The sequence below is a fragment of the Pseudorca crassidens genome, chromosome 15 (assembly GCF_039906515.1).
Source record: "Pseudorca crassidens isolate mPseCra1 chromosome 15, mPseCra1.hap1, whole genome shotgun sequence".
In the NCBI taxonomy this organism is placed as follows: Eukaryota; Metazoa; Chordata; class Mammalia; order Artiodactyla; family Delphinidae; genus Pseudorca; species Pseudorca crassidens.
The window spans coordinates 75,826,130-75,844,862 of NC_090310.1; the positions used below are offsets into that span (position 1 = coordinate 75,826,130).

At 40.8% G+C, this 18,733-nt stretch overlaps 1 protein-coding gene across 4 annotated transcripts in view; it reads left to right on the forward strand.

Annotated features, from left to right (window-relative positions):
• Nucleotides 1-817: 817 nt before the first annotated feature.
• NCOA3 (nuclear receptor coactivator 3) overlaps nt 818-18,733 on the forward strand; it is a 122,358-nt gene continuing 104,442 nt past the window's right edge. For 3 of the 4 annotated variants that reach the window (XM_067708368.1, XM_067708367.1, XM_067708370.1), the window contains exon 1: nt 818-977. The gene's annotated coding sequence lies outside the window, so the exon portion shown is untranslated. The remainder of the gene's footprint in view (nt 978-18,733) is intronic. The other variant, XM_067708369.1, reaches the window with a different exon arrangement.

The window sequence follows — 18,733 nt, forward strand, 5'->3', positions numbered from 1 at the left end:
GCGCCACCAGGGAAGCCCTGCATTTGGTTCTCACCTTTCACGCTTGGATATTTTTACGAGTCCAGGCTAGGCATTTTGTAGCATGCCTCACCATTCTGGATATGCCTAATTGTTTTTTTCATAGTTATGTTCAGGTTAGCTTTTTTTGTTTTTTGGCAACAATACTACGGAGGGGGCGTTACATTTTCCCCACTGCATCATATCAGAAGACGCATAATTTCAGTTTGATCCATTATTGGTGATGCTAAGTGATAGTGACTGGTGATTTGATCGCTTGGTTAGGGTGTTGTCTGCCAGATCGCCCCAGTGCAAAGCCAGCTGTTCCCCTTTGTAGGTGCTGTGTACTCCGTGGGTTGATATTATACTTTGGGACTGAATAAATAGTGAATATACTATTGCCCAACAACCTTTCACCCAGTGACTTTAGCATCTAATGAACAGCCCCGTGGCTTCTGACCTTGTGCCTCAGTTTGCTCATTTGAACAGAGTCTAACAGTGGTCCCTAAGGGATGCTTGTTTTGAGGATCAGTGCTTGGCACACAATAAACGCTCCATAAGTGTTAGATATTACTGGACAAAAACAAGTATGAAAAAATTAAGGACAAGGCTAGGGTTGCACTCCAGTTCCCCGGATCCCGCCGCGGGTCCCAGGTGGTAAGTGAGCGAAAACGGCCCCAGGGTCCACTCGGCCACGCCCTCGCGCCACGGAAGCCTGACCGGGCGGGACCACCCACCGCCCCGGCCGCGCAAGGCCCCCTGGGACCGGTAGTGCTGGGCGTGGCCGCGAGACTACATATCCCGGCGGCCCCCGCGCCTCGGCTCCCGCGGCTACTGCCTCAGCCCCTCCACTGTAACGGCGGCGGCTGCGGCTGCTGAGTTTGTGGTGGCGGCGGCGGCGGCTGCAGCGGCTGCTGGCTGAGTGCTGAGCGGCGAGTTTCCGATTTAAAGCCGAGCTGCGAGGAAAATGGCGGCGGGCGGTGAGTGGAGATAAAGGAAGAGCGGCGGCGGGCAAGGGGGTGGATTGCGAGGCGGAGGGAAGAGGGCGAGTCTCTCGGGCTGCGGGGAGCCGGCGGCTCCGGCTCCGCCGAGGCGCTGCGGGACGCGCCGTGCGGGGGGCGCGCGGAGATAGTTTCGGCGTGTCGGGGCCGCGCCGCTTCCTCGCAGCCTGGGGGCGGCCCGCGGCCGGAGGAGGGGTGTCGAGGTTAGGCGGCAGCTGGCTTGGGAGTGCGAGGGGGGTCCCCGCGTGGAGGGGTCACCCCGAGGAGTTTTGGGGGGGACCGCGGGGGTCCATTTTTCCCGCCTGTCCCTAAAGTTTTACCCTCCCGCAGCCCTCGGGGTGCTTTTGAAAGCTCCCCGCGACCCCTCCTCCCGCTGCCTCGGCGTCTCGTAGTTATTCGGAAGAATCGGGGGGGGGCCGCACAGACCCCCCGCTCACCCCCAGCCCAGCCTCCAAGTCGTATTGAGAATCGGGTTGGATTTTGTTGCTGTGTTTCCTCCTGCACTTGGGCATTTTAAATATTTTAACACGAATTATCTGCGGGATTTCCATTTTGGGCACGGGTAGGTTCTCAGCAGTTTTTCTCAGTAAAAAGGCATTTTGCTACCTCCGGTGTGAAGGCTGGGAAATGGCAAGTGGAAGTTAGTGAATTAAATTTGGGATTGGGCTGTCTTTATTATTACTCTTTTTTTCTTGTCTCCATCTCTAATCTTCTTACGTACATTGATTCAATTTGTGATGGTTTAAGTAGTTTGTCTTAAACATGCTTTAGAAAAACAACCCACGAGTAGTTGGAGGGCTTAGTTGCTTCCTAGGCAGTTTGAGGGCACTCAGGGTGGAAAAGTTAACCAAAAGAGCAGCTGTGAGAGGCAGAGAGCATCGTCTCGAAATCTCACTAGCAGTAGGAGTTGGGGCTTCTCAAATGGAAAGACACGAAAGGTCTGAAATTCTCTCGAAGTCGGAACTTTTTTTTTTTCTCTCTCCTTCCCGAATGTGAAGACTTCCTTCTTGCACTTTTTGAGCAGCAGCGCTTCAAAGCCAACCTGTTTTTGTTATTAAGCCCGTACCGTAAAGAAACAGGAAGGCAAGTACCAGCTGTGTCTTGCTGCAGCGGTTTGAAATGGAGTTGAATGAGATGAGTGAGAGTGCTGGTAGTATTGAGTGAGATTGCTTCATCTCCTTGATTCAGACGCCTGGTCTCGGATCCACCTAACTGGTCCCTGGCTGCAGGAACGCATCACTTATTTGTTGCAGCAGGTTATTTAGAGGATGGGAGGAAAAAAAAAATCGTAAGTCTTGTGATTGACGCATAAACCAAAATGTGAAATGGAAATCTGTAAGTTTGTGTTCTTGAAAACAAATTCAGTTATTGCTTGTTAGTTTAGGATAGGTTATACCCAATATAACTGGTCTAGGGACAACTGGGAGGGTACAAAAAGAAAAACGAACCTCTGTCCTACTCTAAACCCTCCAGTTCCCATTCCCAGGAAGCAACGACTGTTACTGGTTTCTAGAGTATTCTTGGTTTTTGGAATAATTAAAGAATTTTCATTCGAAACACACCCCTGTTGGATACCAAAAGCAGGGAAAAAGAATGAACCAAAGAAAGGGAAGATGGGGTGGGAATACTGCTTTCTCTTTACTGTTTTCAACAATTGTCGATGGCTATTAGAAAAGCTCTTCCAAACTTACTGCTTATGTTGCCTGATCTATTAGCACCCTTAAGGAAATAACAATCTGTGGGGCTTTAGGGTGAAGAACCCTGCCAGGGTTCATTGTTTGTATGTAAGATGAAGCCTCTGTAACATGTAAAATGATATTGAACACTATAGCTTCTGTTACTGGAGGTTGCTTCAGGTTCTGCATTTAAATGAGTAGTAATCTAGATTGCCTGCGATCCTAAATTATAGGGGAATTTTATGTATCGATAGAAATGACTTAACTGTCTAATCAGCATTAAAAAAAGGGCATAGCTTCTGATATATACAAGTACATATCGGACATGAGGATTGTGGACTAAGTGGGAAGCTGTAATGTTTCTAGAGCAGTTACAGGAAATGTTTCTACCATAAAATATTCCTTCACTACAGAGGCTTTGAAAATGCATAACAACCGTAGTATAATTAACAGGATTAAAAAAAAGTGTTTTAGAATGCTGGTTTTAAATTTATCAACACTAACTTCATTAAAAAAATTCAATGATATTAAAGATTAGGAGATTAGGGATTATATTAAATATATTTTGAAAGTGAGCATGCTGTGTTTTCCCCATATAGAAATTATTTCTATACATCGCCATCCCCCACCCCCAAGCAAATAAATTAGAATTCATTCAATAAAGAGTGAACGTTCTGTTGGACCCTGGACCCTTTTTCTAGGAGTCACGTAAATAAAAAATAGTTGCTGAAATGATTACTTACCAATGCCTTCTTGATTGGTCATTTGAAGTAAACTTTCTTACTATGTCAGGGACATATTAAAGATAAAGAGGTTTATTTTTCTTTTAAATTCAGTCCTTTGAGCATTAGTAGTATAATTCTATATAGAATAGTTCCTTTTAACTTGAAGACTAGTAGGTTTTTGAGAAGTCTTCTAAAAGAATGACTTATATTTTAGCTTGGACAATAGGGTAAGATAAAAAACCCAAACTCCTATTGTCCTATCCCTAATTGGTGTTAAAATAAACGGCTTTAGGGTTTCTTTCTACAATTTTTTTAGACTGTATAATTTCAAGCCTTGGCCAGAGGATGTGGACTACTTTTGCAAACTTTTAATTTGTTGCAAGTTTAGAATGAATATAGCCTCCAGTGGCTGTCTACACAGCCAAGTGACCACACTTTAACACAATTGTTACTCTTTAAATGCTACCTAGGCCTAGAGAAACAAGAGTTGTTGATCATGATTGAAGAGGAACTGGAGTTTCTCAAAGGTTAAACTAGGGAGTACCTGTCCCAGTTTGGTTTGAATTTACTCTGTGGTGTAGAATATTCCCTTTTTGCATTATTGAGTGGTTAAAGCTCTGGGAGCAGGAAATTAGTATTGGAAATGTATGTTAACTTTTCTTTTTCCTCACAGTTCAACACTTTAAGGAAATAGGTGAGTGTACGGCAGTTTAGATTCTCAGGGATAGCGCTGAGGTTGAGTGCTGCAGTAAAATGTAGGCATTTTCTTTTCCTTTATGAGTGCTTTTTGGGGTGGGGGAGGGGATTACAAAATGAACCTTTTACAGTTCAGGTGGAGGAGGGGTTCGATTGTACTGAGGTTTATTCCTTCACTTTGTTAATGATAGCTAGGTAAATTCATTTGGCCCATTGGTTTTCTGACAGGGTTTCTGGGAGAAGATTATTTTGGGTTAAGGATATAATTTATCTAGAGCCTAACCTTATTTTCAGCTCCCTAACAAATGATGGAATTGACTTGAATTTAATCGCCTTTCCCTTTCCAATCTTCTGGTGGAAAGTTGTTAAATGAACAGGAAAATTGCCAGAAGATACACAGCAGGAGTTGAAAGGAAGACCTGCAGTGTCTAGAAGGCTGATTTATCCACAAACCGGATAATCTTAGACTACATACTGCCAGTTCCCAATTTCGTCAGTATTAACTCAGTTTGGTAGGTTCTTTGGTCTAGGTCAATTTACAGAGGGACAGTAATAAAGGTTTATTTAACTACCTGTGTAGTAAACTTTGTGGCCTAGAGGAAAAGGAAAGAAGTCTGACCTAACTGGCACAGAGGCTTTACCTGTTTCAAAGAATGCTGTAAGAGCAAATGGACTAGTGTTTCCTGTTTGTCCCTTTTCCTATTTTTCATTAGGAACATCAGTGTCCTATTTTTTCTTTTCTGTTAATATTTTTTATTGATATGTTCTAGGAAAGAGTGTGATTTTACTGTTCACCTATGAAGGAATTCAGAAAATTTTAATCTCTTTAGTTAGAGACTGCAAGTGAGGGTTATGAAACTTCACTTTTTGGAAAGTAGGCTGACTAGATTACTAAATTTAACCTCTTCATCATCCACATGGTGAGAGAATATTGGCCTGGGTATCACATAGTAATGGATAATCTACTGCTCCCTGCGGCTTTGCTTTTGGTAGCTATGGCAGCTGAGTAGGAGTGGTAGCTGGATAGATGGGAAAGGACTGCAGAAGTCAGCATAATCCTCAATTAGGATAAGCCTCATGGTTAATTGAACGTTGAGTGTACAGGTTAAATCCCATTATAACAAACTCCAGGGGACTAGCTAAATTATTTTGTTGTACTGGGATTGAGCTTTATTGAATATTGTTTGAAATAAATTGGTCTTTTTGTTTTTGTTAGAGATGTGGGAAAATTTTTTATTTGTTTCTTATGGCAAACTGTTTATTGTAACAGTTTGACAAGTTGTTACTCATGAGCCAGTGTGTTTCACCTTCATTTTTAATGCTTTTGCCTTTAAAAAGGAACCCACTGTGAGCTGGGCAGATAATTTATCCCCCATCCTCCCCCCATGTCTCTGTCTAGAGTAGCTCCATTAGTTTATCTCAACAACCAAATAAGTTTATTAGTAAGTACTACTGCCACGATCCAAATGTGGTCATAGGAAATGGGAAATTCCCCAGGTTTCCAGGTGACTGCTGCTGGTCATTTTTTTCTGCCCCTGAAAATTTTAAAAATAAAATATACCTCATTTTAGTGTGAACTATTCTTTGTCAGCAATAATTAAGGTAACCCTTTTCTGTCCAGCTCAATGTAGTTTTAGACCTTTAGATTTCTATATGGTATTGTTAAAAAGAACGAGATGGTAATGTAATCTTTAAGATTCTTCCATATAAATGTGGAATTTTTCAGAAATAGGGTTAATAAACATGAGAAAAATACTGTTCTTATGCTTGGCGAGAAATACTTTTTTCTTTCCGTCCTCTAGTTTTAGATTGGTGTTTGTCAAGCTTCAGGCATTTACGTCCTACCTTCACATCTAAAGCTAACATTTTTAGTTCGCTGAGAGCATTTTGATTGGGTGCAGCAAGACATTTTTGAAGTCATTCTTTTAAATAGATGTCCCATGAAGGAGGGAAAATCTGAAAGAGGGAATTTCAAAGCAACCCAACCAGTGTTTTGAAAGTTCTCAAGTCTTAAGAATAATGACTGACTAGTAGGCAGGAAGCCTGCAGTTGTATTGTGGTATTGTTCCTCCATCTTGTGCATTTGAGAACTTGAGTACAAAAGGGGAGAAAGCTTGGGGAAGGGGAAGAAAGGGTTTTAACATACAAGAAAAGGGGAGGGGGGAGACTTTTAGAGTAAATATTCTTTGCTCTTCTGTTTAAGTGAAATCTAAAACCAAGTAATTTTTACTTTGAGAGGAAATGTTTATCAAAATCTAAGTGTCCAAAACCGACATTTTTATAGAAGAGAGTTGTTATTGGTGGAAAGAGCAGTGTGATCATATGCCCAGTTTTAAAACAATTTTAATTAAAAAACCTTACACGTGAAATCCTTTAAATATTTCCCCCTTTGTTACCTGAGCAGTATCATTTGTTAGCTTGTTATTTTGAAAAGAATAGTACCAGTGAAGAGTTTGAATTTGCAAGTTTGTACTCTGAGATTGCAAATCAACCTCTCTAGGTCTGCTTTTAAATTTATAACACAAAGAGGTGGCGTATATGATCTTCCAAGGTTCCTTGTATTAGAAAATCCTATAAACTTAAAACATCGTATAGATATGTAGAATGGCCTTAAAAATTTTTTTTTTTGTCAAATATCAAATGGATTGAGCAGTTTATGCCAGATAATGGTGTGAAGATGCAGGTTTCTGTGCTGACTCATGAATGTGGGGACAGGATGACTTTGAGATCCTGACTTCACCATAGTAATATATGCTACAAGGGCAAAATTTGTGTTGTGTGTGTGTGTTGGGGGCCGGGAGGGAGAGACTCTTCAACCTCTTCCTTCTGGTGTAAGAAAATGAAGTCATATTTTCTTTACTCTCAGTAAAGCTGTCATCAGTGAAATGGATTATTGAATTTAAGTCACTCTGTAGAGTAGCTACATCAGCTTGGTTTCGTTTCTAGATTGAAATTTGGCAACTGTATTTGAAAATACTTTAAGGATAACCCAGTTTTCTCTTAACCAGATTGTGTCTAAATTTAGTCTACACACTCTCTGCTCCAACCAGACTCATCTCTCTCCTCTTTTACCTGCCTGGTGGTGGTTGTGTTTTATGACAGTACTTTCATCCCATCCAAGAGAGTCGGCTCCAGTGCTGTCAGAGCAAGTGTTTGGCTGCATCTAGGAAAATCTAACTTCACTAAGTGAGCGAAATAACTCCACACACACATTGCATCTGTTGGAGGGTCAGTGGTATCTTTTCATATGAGACAGAACTATTAGTATATTAAGTTTTACACATAATTTCGCTGGGAACCAGTAACGTTAATTCAGGAAGCTACTTTCAAAGTGCATAACCACATCGAGAATGGTGGAAGCCTTAGGTGTGTGGGCCCCAAATTAGGTGAACCTGAAATCATGAACTTGCCCAGTACCTTCAGTCTCCCTTTTTTTTAACCATAGTACAAAATAGCTCCCACATGTGACTTCTAAAACTGACTTTCATTCTACTGTTCTCTTACCTCTGAGGCCTTAAGCTTCAATCATTTTTTTTTATAGCTTCAGTCATCTTTAATTGGCTACTGCTTGGCTGCTGCCCACTCCCCCATAAACACACATACTTAATCAGTGTTTATTAAGCTTGTACTATTTAAGGCACTCAGTTAAAAAGGTTTTGACCTCCAAGTGCACACAATCAATCAGGTACTCACATCACTTCAGAACAAGGTAATCTGTTTTGCCTATAAAGATCTCGGAGAAGTTCAGTGGAGGAAAGGGACCAGGTGATCAGGATGCAGGGCTTTGAAGAATGACTATGATTTTATTATGGAGAGAGCACAGTTCCTCTTGGTGAGAAATCATTAGCAAGAGTGCAGAGATAAAACATTTCAAGACTTGATTATTTAAATATTCAGTTATGGGGGCTTCCCTGGTGGTGCAGTGGTTAAGAATCTGCCTGCCAATGCAGGGGACTCAGGTTCGAGCCCTGGTCCAGGAAGATCCCACATGCCGTGGAGCAGCTGAGCTCGTGTGCCACAACTACTGAGCCTGCGCTCTGGAGCGGGAGAGCCACAACTGCTGAGCTTGCATGCCACAACTACTAAAGCCCACGTGCCTAGAGCCCATGCTGCACAACAAGAGAAGCCACCGCAATGAGAAGCCCGCCCACCGCAACGAAGAGTAGCCCCCGCTCGCCGCAGCTAGAGAAAGCCTGCGCACAGCAACAAAGACCCAACGCAGCCAAAAATAAATAAATAAATACATTTATATATAAAAAAATTCAGTCATGTGATTTTGCTTTTTTTTTTTTTTTTTTTTTTTTTTTGCGGTACGTGGGCCTCTCACTGTTGTGGCCTCCCCCCGTTGCGGAGCACAGGCTCCGGACGCACAGGCTCAGCGGCCATGGCTCACGGGCCCAGCTGCTCTGCAGCATATGGGATCTTCCCGGACCGGGGCATGAATTCGTGTCCCCTGCATCGGCAGGCGGACTCTCAACCACTGCGCCACCAGGGAAGCCCTGATTTTGCTTTTGTAAACTCCTGTTGATACATTTTTCTTAAATATATTTTCATTCCAGTTTCTAAAAGTAGTCCAGACCCTTTATTTCTAGATTACTATAATAGCTTTCCAGTTAGTCTCTGCCCTTTCGCTACTCCTGTTCTTCTGCCAGTTTAAACTTTTTAAACATTTTGATCACATTTTTTGCTTAAAAATCTGCAGAGTACAATCCAAATTCCTTAACCTAATGTTCAGTTCTTATCACAGTCTTTTTTTTTTTTTTAAAATCAATCTTTCCCACTTTTGTTGCCCCTTGTTTCAGTCATGCTGATTTTTTCTGCTCTTCTCCCTTGCTATCTAGCCTAGTCATAAGGCCCGGCTCAGATCCTATCTCATTTAAGTAAATTTCCCAGACTACCACAACTGAAAATATACCTCTTATTTCCTGATATGAATCTTAATTATCTCCTTCTGTGCATGAGTATTTATATTTTTAAGGGAGTTGTAAATTTTTTATTTCATTTTATTATTTTAAAAATTTATTTATTTATTTTTGGCTGCATTGGGTCTTAGCTGCTGCGTGCGGGCTTTTCTCTAGTTGCGGCAAGCGGGGGCTACTCTTTGTTGTGGTGCGTGGGCTCTAGGCACGTGGGCTTCAGTAGTTGTGGCACGCGGCTCTGTAGTTGTGGTGCATGGGCTTAGTTGCTCCGGGGCATGTGGGATCTTCCTGGACGAGGGCTCAAACCCGTGTCTCCTGCCTTGACAGGTGGATTCATAACCACTGCGCCAGCAGGGAAGACCAAGAGCCAGTATTTATTGATTGGTAGGACGGATTCAGTCAAATTGTCTATTCTTTGAGATAGGGACCATTACTTTTATAAGCTTTTAAAATCCTCTTTTCAGTGATACTCACTTTAAGTCCCCCCCAAATGCTTGGTGTTTGAATGTGAAAGTTTCTAGAGTTCAGCTCTCAAGTCAAATTTTCTACTTGGAAATCGAGATAAAATTAGAGTCCTAACGGTTTGCTTGGGACTTGTGTCTCCCTCGAAGAGTTGGCCCAGATAAATCGTGTCTGGGCCTTAGAATACCACATTCTTATTTGCCACTTGCCCTAGGACCGAGCAGTCCTTCTGTAAGTTGCTCAAATGTTTTTATTCAGTACCACTGTTCTTCAAAGAATTGTGTTAAATGTTGTGGGCATTAAAATCCCTTTGTGATCTAGGAGTTTACAATCTAGCTGAGAAATGAGTATAATTGAAAAAACATAGTTGCAGCAACATAAAGTGGTTCAGAAGTTCAGAGGAAGAAAAGGTCATTTTCAGCTGGGATTTTTAAGGAAACTTCATGGAGGAGATGGAGTAGATCTGAACGGAACTAATTGCTGCTTCTAATCTTCTCCCTTGCCCAATTCTTTTATTCTGTAGTGTTTACTTAACATAAAATTATAATGTTTAAAAAATTTCATTTAAAAATATATGTGAGGGCTTCCCTGGTGGCGCAGTGGTTGAGAGTCCGCCTGCCGATGCAGGGGACACAGGTTTGTGCCCTGGTCCTGGAAGATCCCACATGTGGCGGAGCGGCTGGGCCCGTGAGCCATGGCCGCTGAAAAAAAAAAAAAAAAAAAATAAATAAATATATGTGAAAAAGTGAAAGTAAGGCTCCTGCTACCCCTAGGTCTTTGGTCATTATAGCTACCCCCCCCCCCCCCCCACCAAGGCTACTACTGTTAGAGGATAATTCTGTACATGGGATTATGGATGTCTCTTTAGTTTCTTTTTTTCTATTCTCTCACCCTCCCTTTTTAATTAACAAATGGGAGCTTCCACTATTTTTATTTAGCAAAAGAACTTGGAGAGCCTTCTATATCTCATATTTTAAAAAGGCTGTATAATATTCCATTGTATGAATGGATATAATTTATTTAACCAGTTCCTCATTGCTGTTTCCAATCTTTTATTATTTTGAATGATGCTACAGTGAACTATATGTAGATCTGTGTGCTGGTATGAGTATGTTTTAGTACAGAAGTCTTAGAAATGAAATTTTTGAATCAAAAGAAACGTACATTTAAAACTTTAATGCCACTTACCCAGTTACCTCCAAAGAGGTTATACTAATGCTCTCACCTTTTGTCCATGAGAGTGACTGTTTCTCTTTTTTTGTCCTTTCATGTTGTTTGACTGCTTGAAGGCATGAAATCTTCTGTTGTTCTTTGGCTCAGAGTTTGCAACTGAACTCCTATGGAGTTCCCATAGCCTTTCATAATATGACTCTAATCTACATTTCCAGCATCATCTCCTTAATTCTATCTGTATATCTTATACTTTATTTTTATTATTATTATTATTTTTTTGGCTGCGCCACATGGCTTGTGGAATCCAAGTTCCCTGACCAGGGATTGAACCCTGGCCCTCAGCAGTGAGAGCTCAGAGTCTTAACCACTGGACTGCCAAGGAATTCCCGTATCTGTGTATCTTATACTTTAGTTGCAGTTGTCTCCTTTGCTCTACCTTCCCCCTCTTACCCGAATAAAATTCTCTTTCCTGTGTTCTGATTCATATTCTTAGATATGAAAGATAAAAGCTACCATTTATCGATTGCCTGTGTGCCTGGACCTTGTTCTGTGCTGCATGTACATGATCTCATTTAATAGTCTGGGTTTTTCGATGCAGAGCCCTTTTTTTCTTCTTCAGATGAAGTCATACACAAAACCCTATTCAAAGTAGAAAAGGTGAGTCTTTTAAAATTTATTTTCTAGGTTGAAATTTAAACTGCTTACTGGTTATAAGGACAGTGAAGGTGAAACTTGTAATGAGTATAAAGTTTGAAATTCGGTTATGAAGAGCTATTATGGACCTAAATCCATCTCTGCCTCGAGTTTATTTCTGTATTAAAAAAACCCAACTCATACATAGATACAGTTCAAGATGGTCTCAGTTCAGAAATATTTTTTGAAATATGTAACAGGTGCACATGGGATAAATTCAAAAGGTACCAAAGGATATACAGTGGAAAGTAAGGCACCTTCCTCAGCTGACTTCCTTATCCCCTGCCCAGAGGCAACCATTGTTACTCTAGGCATATAAATGCATGTGCTTAAAAACTTTAAGTTTAATGAATTTCTCCCATGTTTTGGGAAAAACTTTATATTGAAGTGTAATATACATTCAGAAAAGTGCACAGTACAGTCTGATAAATTTTCATAAAATGAACACCAATGTAACTGGCGCTCAGAAGCCCTCTTCTGGACTGTATACTTTTTAAATGATCTTGGAGAGGTTTCATATCTATATTTATAGCTACTAAGTTCTTTCTAATGGTTACACAGTGTCCCACTGTATGGATATATCATAATTTTTCCAGTTTCATATTACTACAAACAAAGCTGTAAGTGTATTCATACATGTTTCTTTGTTCTCATGTTTTGTTATGAAGTATATAAAAATTTGTAGATGGAGAATGCTACTTTAAAGACTATGAGGGGCTTCCCTGGTGGCACAGTGGTTGAGAGTCCGCCTGCCGATGCAGGGGACACGGATTCATGCCCTGACCTGGGAAGATCCCACATGCCGCGGAGCGGGTGGGCCCGTGAGTCAGGGCCACTGTGCCTGCGCGTCCGGAGCCTGTGCTCCGCAACGGGAGAGGCCACAACAGTGAGAGGCCCGCATACCGCAAAAAAAAAAAAAAAAAAAAAGACTATGAATTTAAACTTTTTATAGATACTGCAGCTTGCTCCCTTTAGAGGTTGTATCAATTGACAAATCCACCAGCAGTGTGTGAAGTGCCTGATTCCTCATCTCTGAGTAATATATAGTGGCATCAAATTTTATAGTTTGAGAAATTAAAAAAATCTTTTCATGTGTTTCTTCTAGTGCTTTTTTGTTTTTAACATAAAATAAAAAAATACATAAAAATTAAAAAATGTAAAAAAAAAAAAAACCCAGTTAGGATGTCAAACTGGTAGCATAGATTAATGAGGTGTGATAGACTATAATATGTTGTAACTGTATATATTTGTTCCTTTTAGTATATTTAAAGTTGTTTAAAATGTACCTAGGTAACATTTGGGTATGCTGTTTTAAATTTTAGAAATCTGCTTTATTGAGGTGTAATTTACTTATAATAAAATTCAGTCATTTTAAGTGTGCAGCTTGAGGTGTTTTTTTTTTATTTTAAGCAGAGGTCTTCTTAGAAGCCCATATGATTTAAATTTATTTATTTATTTATTTATGGCTGTGTTGGGTCTTTGTTTCTGTGCGAGGGCTTTCTCTAGTGTGGCAAATGGGGGCCTCTCACTATCGCGGCCTCCCTTGTTGCGGAGCACAGGCTCCAGACACGCAGGCTCAGTAATTTTGGCTCACGGGCCCAGTTGCTCCGCGGCATGTGGGATCTTCCCAGACCAGGACTCGAACCTGTGTCCCCTGCATTGGCAGGCAGATTCTCAACCACTGTGCCACCAGGGAAGCCCGCAGCTTGAGTTTTGATGAATGTAAACGGTTTTACCATCACCATAATCAGGATACAGAACATTTCCATCACCCCAGAAAGTTCTTGCTCATTTGCGTTCAGTCCTGTTCGGGGTTTTGTATTCAGTCATCCACTGTTCTGCTTTCTATCACTATAGTTTGCTGTTTTCTTTTTTTCTCCAACTTTGAGGTGTAATTGACAATTAATTGCATATATTTAAATTGTACAATTTGGGTTTTGATGTGTATGTCTACCCATGAATCCGTCATAATTACAATAACGGAAACACCTGTTACCTTTGAAGTCCAAAATCTGATCCCTCCTGTATCCCTTTGTAATCCATCCCTCCCCCATCTTCAGGCAATTACTGATCTGCTTGGTGTTACTAAAGATTAACTTGTATTTTTGAGAACTTTTAATATATGGAATTATACATATAGTATGTACATTTTCTTTGGGGGAGGCTGGCTTCTTTCACTTATAGTTATTTAGAGATTTATTCATGTTGCATATGTTAATAGTTTCATTTTTTATTGTTTAGTACTATTGCGTTGTATAGGTATATCACAAGTTATTTATCCATTCACCTATTAAACAGTTGGGTTGTGTCCAGTTTTTGGTTATCAAAAATAGAGCTTTTATGACATTTGTGTTGCAAGGCTTTGTGTGAACAAATGCTTTCATTACTTTTGAGTAAGTGTCCAGGAATGGCATGGCTGGGTTATATGCTAAGTGTATGTTTAACATTTAAAAATTTTAAGAAACTGCCACTTGTTTCTCAACACGATTGTACCATTATATATTTCTCCCAGCAGCGTATGATAGTTCAGGTTGTTTCACATCCTCATCAGCACTTGGTATGGTGAGTCTTTCTGATGCTTGCCGTTCTAGTGGGTATATAGTGGTAGCTCATTGTGGCTTTGAGTTTTCCTAATGACTAATGATGTTGAATATATTTTTATGTGCTTACTTGCCATTGGTATATCTTTTCTGGTGAAGTGTCTGTTCATATCTTTTGCCCATTTTTTTTTTTTTTTTTTGCCGTACGCGGGCCTCTCACTGTTGTGGCCTCTCCCGTTGCGGAGCACAGGCTCCGGATGCGCAGGCTCAGCGGCCATGGCTCACGGGCCTAGCTGCTCCGCGGCATGTGGGATCTTCCCGGACCGGGGCACGAACCCATGTCCCCTGCATCGGCAGGCGGACTCTCAACCACTGCGCCACCAGGGAAGCCCCACAGTTAGTATTAATATTACATTATTGTAACCTTAAATCACCTATCTTCCCAGACACTTCTTTTTCTTTACTCGAATAGAGTGACACCTTAATTTACTAACCAGTCCCCTTACCCTAATTTGAACATACGTATTTTAATTCTTTTCTGTCTGATTTATTCTTTTTGTCATGCTGGGATTTTGGAACATTTTGCAACTTACATTTAAGAAGGCTCATTTAAAAAAACCAGTGGAAATTTCCAGCTTAAAAAAAAAATCCAACTACTGGTCTAATAACTGCTTTGCAGGAAGAAAGAAATATGAAAAAGAACCACAGACATTCTGGATGTCAGCCTGTGAAATTTTCCACTATTTCCCGTAATAACATGCAGGCATGCTTTTACTGCTGGATTCAGCGCAACTGCAGTTGCACTCTGAGTGGAATTTGAAGCTACTCTATCAATGATAAAATGGCATCTGGCCAGCTTTTAGTGAGCAGTGCATAAATTCACACATCATACTGTTATGTTTGTTTCATCTCTGCCTGGATAGCGTGGCCATAAAACTGAACTTGGAAAGTTATTTAAAAATCTTGATTCCAAAATTTCTGTTAGTTTTAAGTGTATTTTGATTTTTAAATATTCAGTAGGTTTGTTATATAGCTGAGAATATAGATATATAAAGTCATTCTTTTAGTCATAATACTGTGTACATTTTTAGAGGATTTTATACTATATTGAAGAATGCTCAGAAAATTAAAAGAAAGTTTAAAAATTTGCATAAGCTCAATATTAACTTGGTGTGATTCAAGAAACACTTTAGGGCTTCCCTGGTGGCGCAGTGGTTGAGAATCTGCCTGCTAATGCAGGGGACACGGGTTCGTGCCCCGGTCCGGGAAGATCCCACATGCTGCGGAGCAACTGGGCCCGTGGGCCACAACTACTGAGCCTGCGCGTCTGGAGCCTGTGCTCCACAACAAGAGAGGCTGCGATAGTGAGAGGCCCGCGCACCACGATGAAGAGTGGCCCCTGCTTGCCACAACTAGAGAAAGCCCTGGCACAGAAACGAAGACCCAACACAGCAAAAATAAATAAAATAAATTAAAAAAACAAAGAAACACTTTAATCTCTATTTCAGGTTCTTATTAATCTTTTCAAAGAGTCAGTAGGCTTTATATTAAAACTGATAACTGTTTTTACTTTGCTTTTTCAAATTTAAAGGCAAACAGTATTACACTCTTTTCCTAATGAGGGAAGTCCAGGTTGCCCAGTTCTATAAGCTGGCAAAGCAGAATGATGATGAGTAGATTACAAATACTGTACTGTAATCACCCACTTCTACCTTGTTTCATCTCTTTCATGGCAAATGCCTAACAGTGGTGTTAAGGAATGAAATAAAAAAATTCAGATTTCATTAATTTAAACTCAAGCATTTCTGCAGTGGGGAATTTGAGCATTCAAAGTGATACAACAGATGTACATATCTTAGTGTTTTAAGACTTTGTAAGTCACGTTTTGGAAATAAAGGCATATGATGTGTATCTTTTTCAGGACTATTAGGTCTTACATTTGAACAAGAACAGCTTTGTGACATAACCGTGGCCTCCACCCCTTCCCTGTGATCTATTCCTCCACCCTTGTACAGTCTCACCCTTCCTCTTGACCTCGCCTATCTGTAACTCTCCTCCTGTCCTATTCACGCACTTCCTCTTCTCAGCCCTCATGCTATCTGCGACTGTTTTATCCCTTTCCTCTCAGCCTAAATTTTCTTCTGGCCCATAACCTTTTTTTTTCTTTGTCAACTTTCCATCCTTCAGGTCTGTCACTTTTTCTAGTTGCTCGCTGTTAACCAAGTCTCTTCTTTACCTTTGGAAGGCTTCTTTGCTCCAAGTTTCTCTGCGTCTGTCAGAGTGATTTTCTTTCTTTGAACCATCGAACACACACATCCTCACACTCTCCCAAATCTTTTAACTCTTTATTTCTGCCTCCATGTTTCGATTTATTTTACAGAGATTTACTGAGTGCTAGCCATGTGTCAGGCTTTTCTCTAGATGTTAGGGATATACCAGTGATCAGAATGGCTGTGGGGAAAAAAAAGCTGCATAAGGGGACCAGAAACTGGTGTGTGTGTGTGTGTGTGTGTGTGTGTGTGTGTGTGTGTGTGTGTGTGTGTGTGTGTGTGTGTGTGTGTTGTGGGGTTTACATTTTAGATGGGTAGTCATGGTAACCGGTAACCTTCTCTGAGAAAGTAACATTTGAGCAAAGAGGCCAAGAAGAAGTAAGCCTTGTGAATATTGGCGGGGTGGGAGCATTGGGTACAGAGGAAACAGCCAGTGCAAAGACCCTTTGCTGTATTTGAAGAATAGCAAGGTAGCCATTGTGCTGGAGCACAGTGAACAAAGGAATAAGTAGTAAGAGAAGAAATCTGAAGGGTAGCAGTGGGACCTTGTAGGCAGTTGTAATGTCTTCAGCTTTTAGTTTGAGCAAAGTGGGGAACCACCGCAGTTTTTAATGTTTGGTATCGCAAAAAGGTTTTGTGATCATTATCCTTCCCCCACCCCGTTAAAGCATTTCGTTTTTTAAATTACAGAAGTAACTCATGTTTATGTGGAGAATACAGAAAAATACAAAGGAGAAAGTAAAGAAATCAAAGAACAAATAAAGAGGGACTTCCCTGGCGGTCCAGTGGTTAAGACTTCGCACACCAATGCAGGGGGTGCGGGTTCGATCCCTGTTGGGGGAACTAAGATCCCACATGCCTCACAGCCAAAACATAAAAAAAAAAAAAGCAATATTGTAGCAAATTCAGTCAAGACTTAAAAAAAAAAAAAGAACAAATAAAGATTACCAGTATAACTCATCATCCATTATTGAAGATTTTGTGTCTATCTTCCCACTCATTTTTCTCTATCACACATACCGCACGTGCATCTCCTGCCCTGTAGGGTTTTATCGGAGAGCAAATAAACTGAATTAGGCTTTACAGAGATCCCTCCAGCTGCTTTGTGAAAAATAGCCTATAAGAGGGCAGGAGGTAGGGAGACCTATTAGAAGGATTTTACAGTAATCCAGGTATGAGGTAATGTGGCTTGGACCTTGGAGGTGGCAGTGGAGGTGATAAGAAGTGATCCTATTCTGTATATATTTGAAGGGAGAGTCAACAGAATTTTGCAATGGATTCAGAGTGGGGCATGGCTGGGTGGGGCGGGGCCTGGTGGGAGAGAAGGACGGAAGAGTCAAGGGTGACTCAAAAGTTTTTGGCTTAAGTGACTAGAGATCTTTGGTTTCATTTTTCTTTCTTGTGAAACTACCCATCCAGGGTTCAATTCTGGCTCTTTTATTATGTGTTTTTCCTGTTCATTTAAGCTCGTGATTATTTCTTTCACCAAGCTTCTAATCTGCTCTCCCCTGCTTGGCGCTTGGGATACACCACAAGATGTTATATATAACAAATTGTTTCATTAGTATTAGTCTTCCTAACTAGGTAGTGAGCAGCGTTTTATTGGACTGTGCTGAATTTGTGAATCTGCTCTGGGACTCCTAACTTTCTGAGTACATTGTGGGCATTCAGTTGTTGCTTAATTGTACACGCCTCAGGCTTGAGAACAAGATACGAGAAAAATCTTAAAGTAAATGCCCGCTCTAGCTTTACTTTGGCATCCTGGCATCTTTGCAGGATGAATTGTTTTTGATAGTTATTTTCTGTCTAAAAATACCATCATTTTTATTTCCATGAAATGTTACGTATTTTCTTGAATTCAGCAGTATGAAGACTTGTTTTTTAAATAATGGATGTTTATTGCTTACCTGATACACGTAAACCTTCTTTGGAGATAGAAAGATGAGTGAGAAAATGTCCCTGCCCAGGAAGGAGCTTATGCTTTGGTATGGACAGCATAACCTATATACCAATGTATGTCTCCTTTATAACATAACACTGTATTATGATTAATGCAAAACAAATTGTTATAATGCCTTTGGCATTCTAAAGATTGTAGGAGTTCTTTGCCTCTTTACTAAATGTTGCTAAACTTCTGTGCTTGGGTTCTTATTATTATTTTTTTTTTTAACATCTTTATTGGGGTATAATTGCTTTACAATGGTGTGTTAGTTTCTGCTTTATAACAAAGTGAATCAGTTATACATATACATATGTTCCCATATCTCTTCCCTCTTGCGTCTCCCTCCCTCCCACCCTCCCTATCCCACCCCTCCAGGCTGTCACAAAGCACCGAGCCAATATCCCTGTGCCATGCGGCTGCTTCCCACTAGCTATCTACCTTACGTTTGTTAGTGTGTATATGTCCATGACTCTCTCTCACCCTGTCACAGCTCACCCTTCCCCCTCCCCATAACCTCAAGTCCGTTCTCTAGGAGGTCTGCGTCTTTATTCCTGCCTTGCCCCTAGGTTCTTCATGACATTTTTTTTTTCTTAAATTCCATATATATGTGTTAGCATACGGTATTTGTCCCTTTCTTTC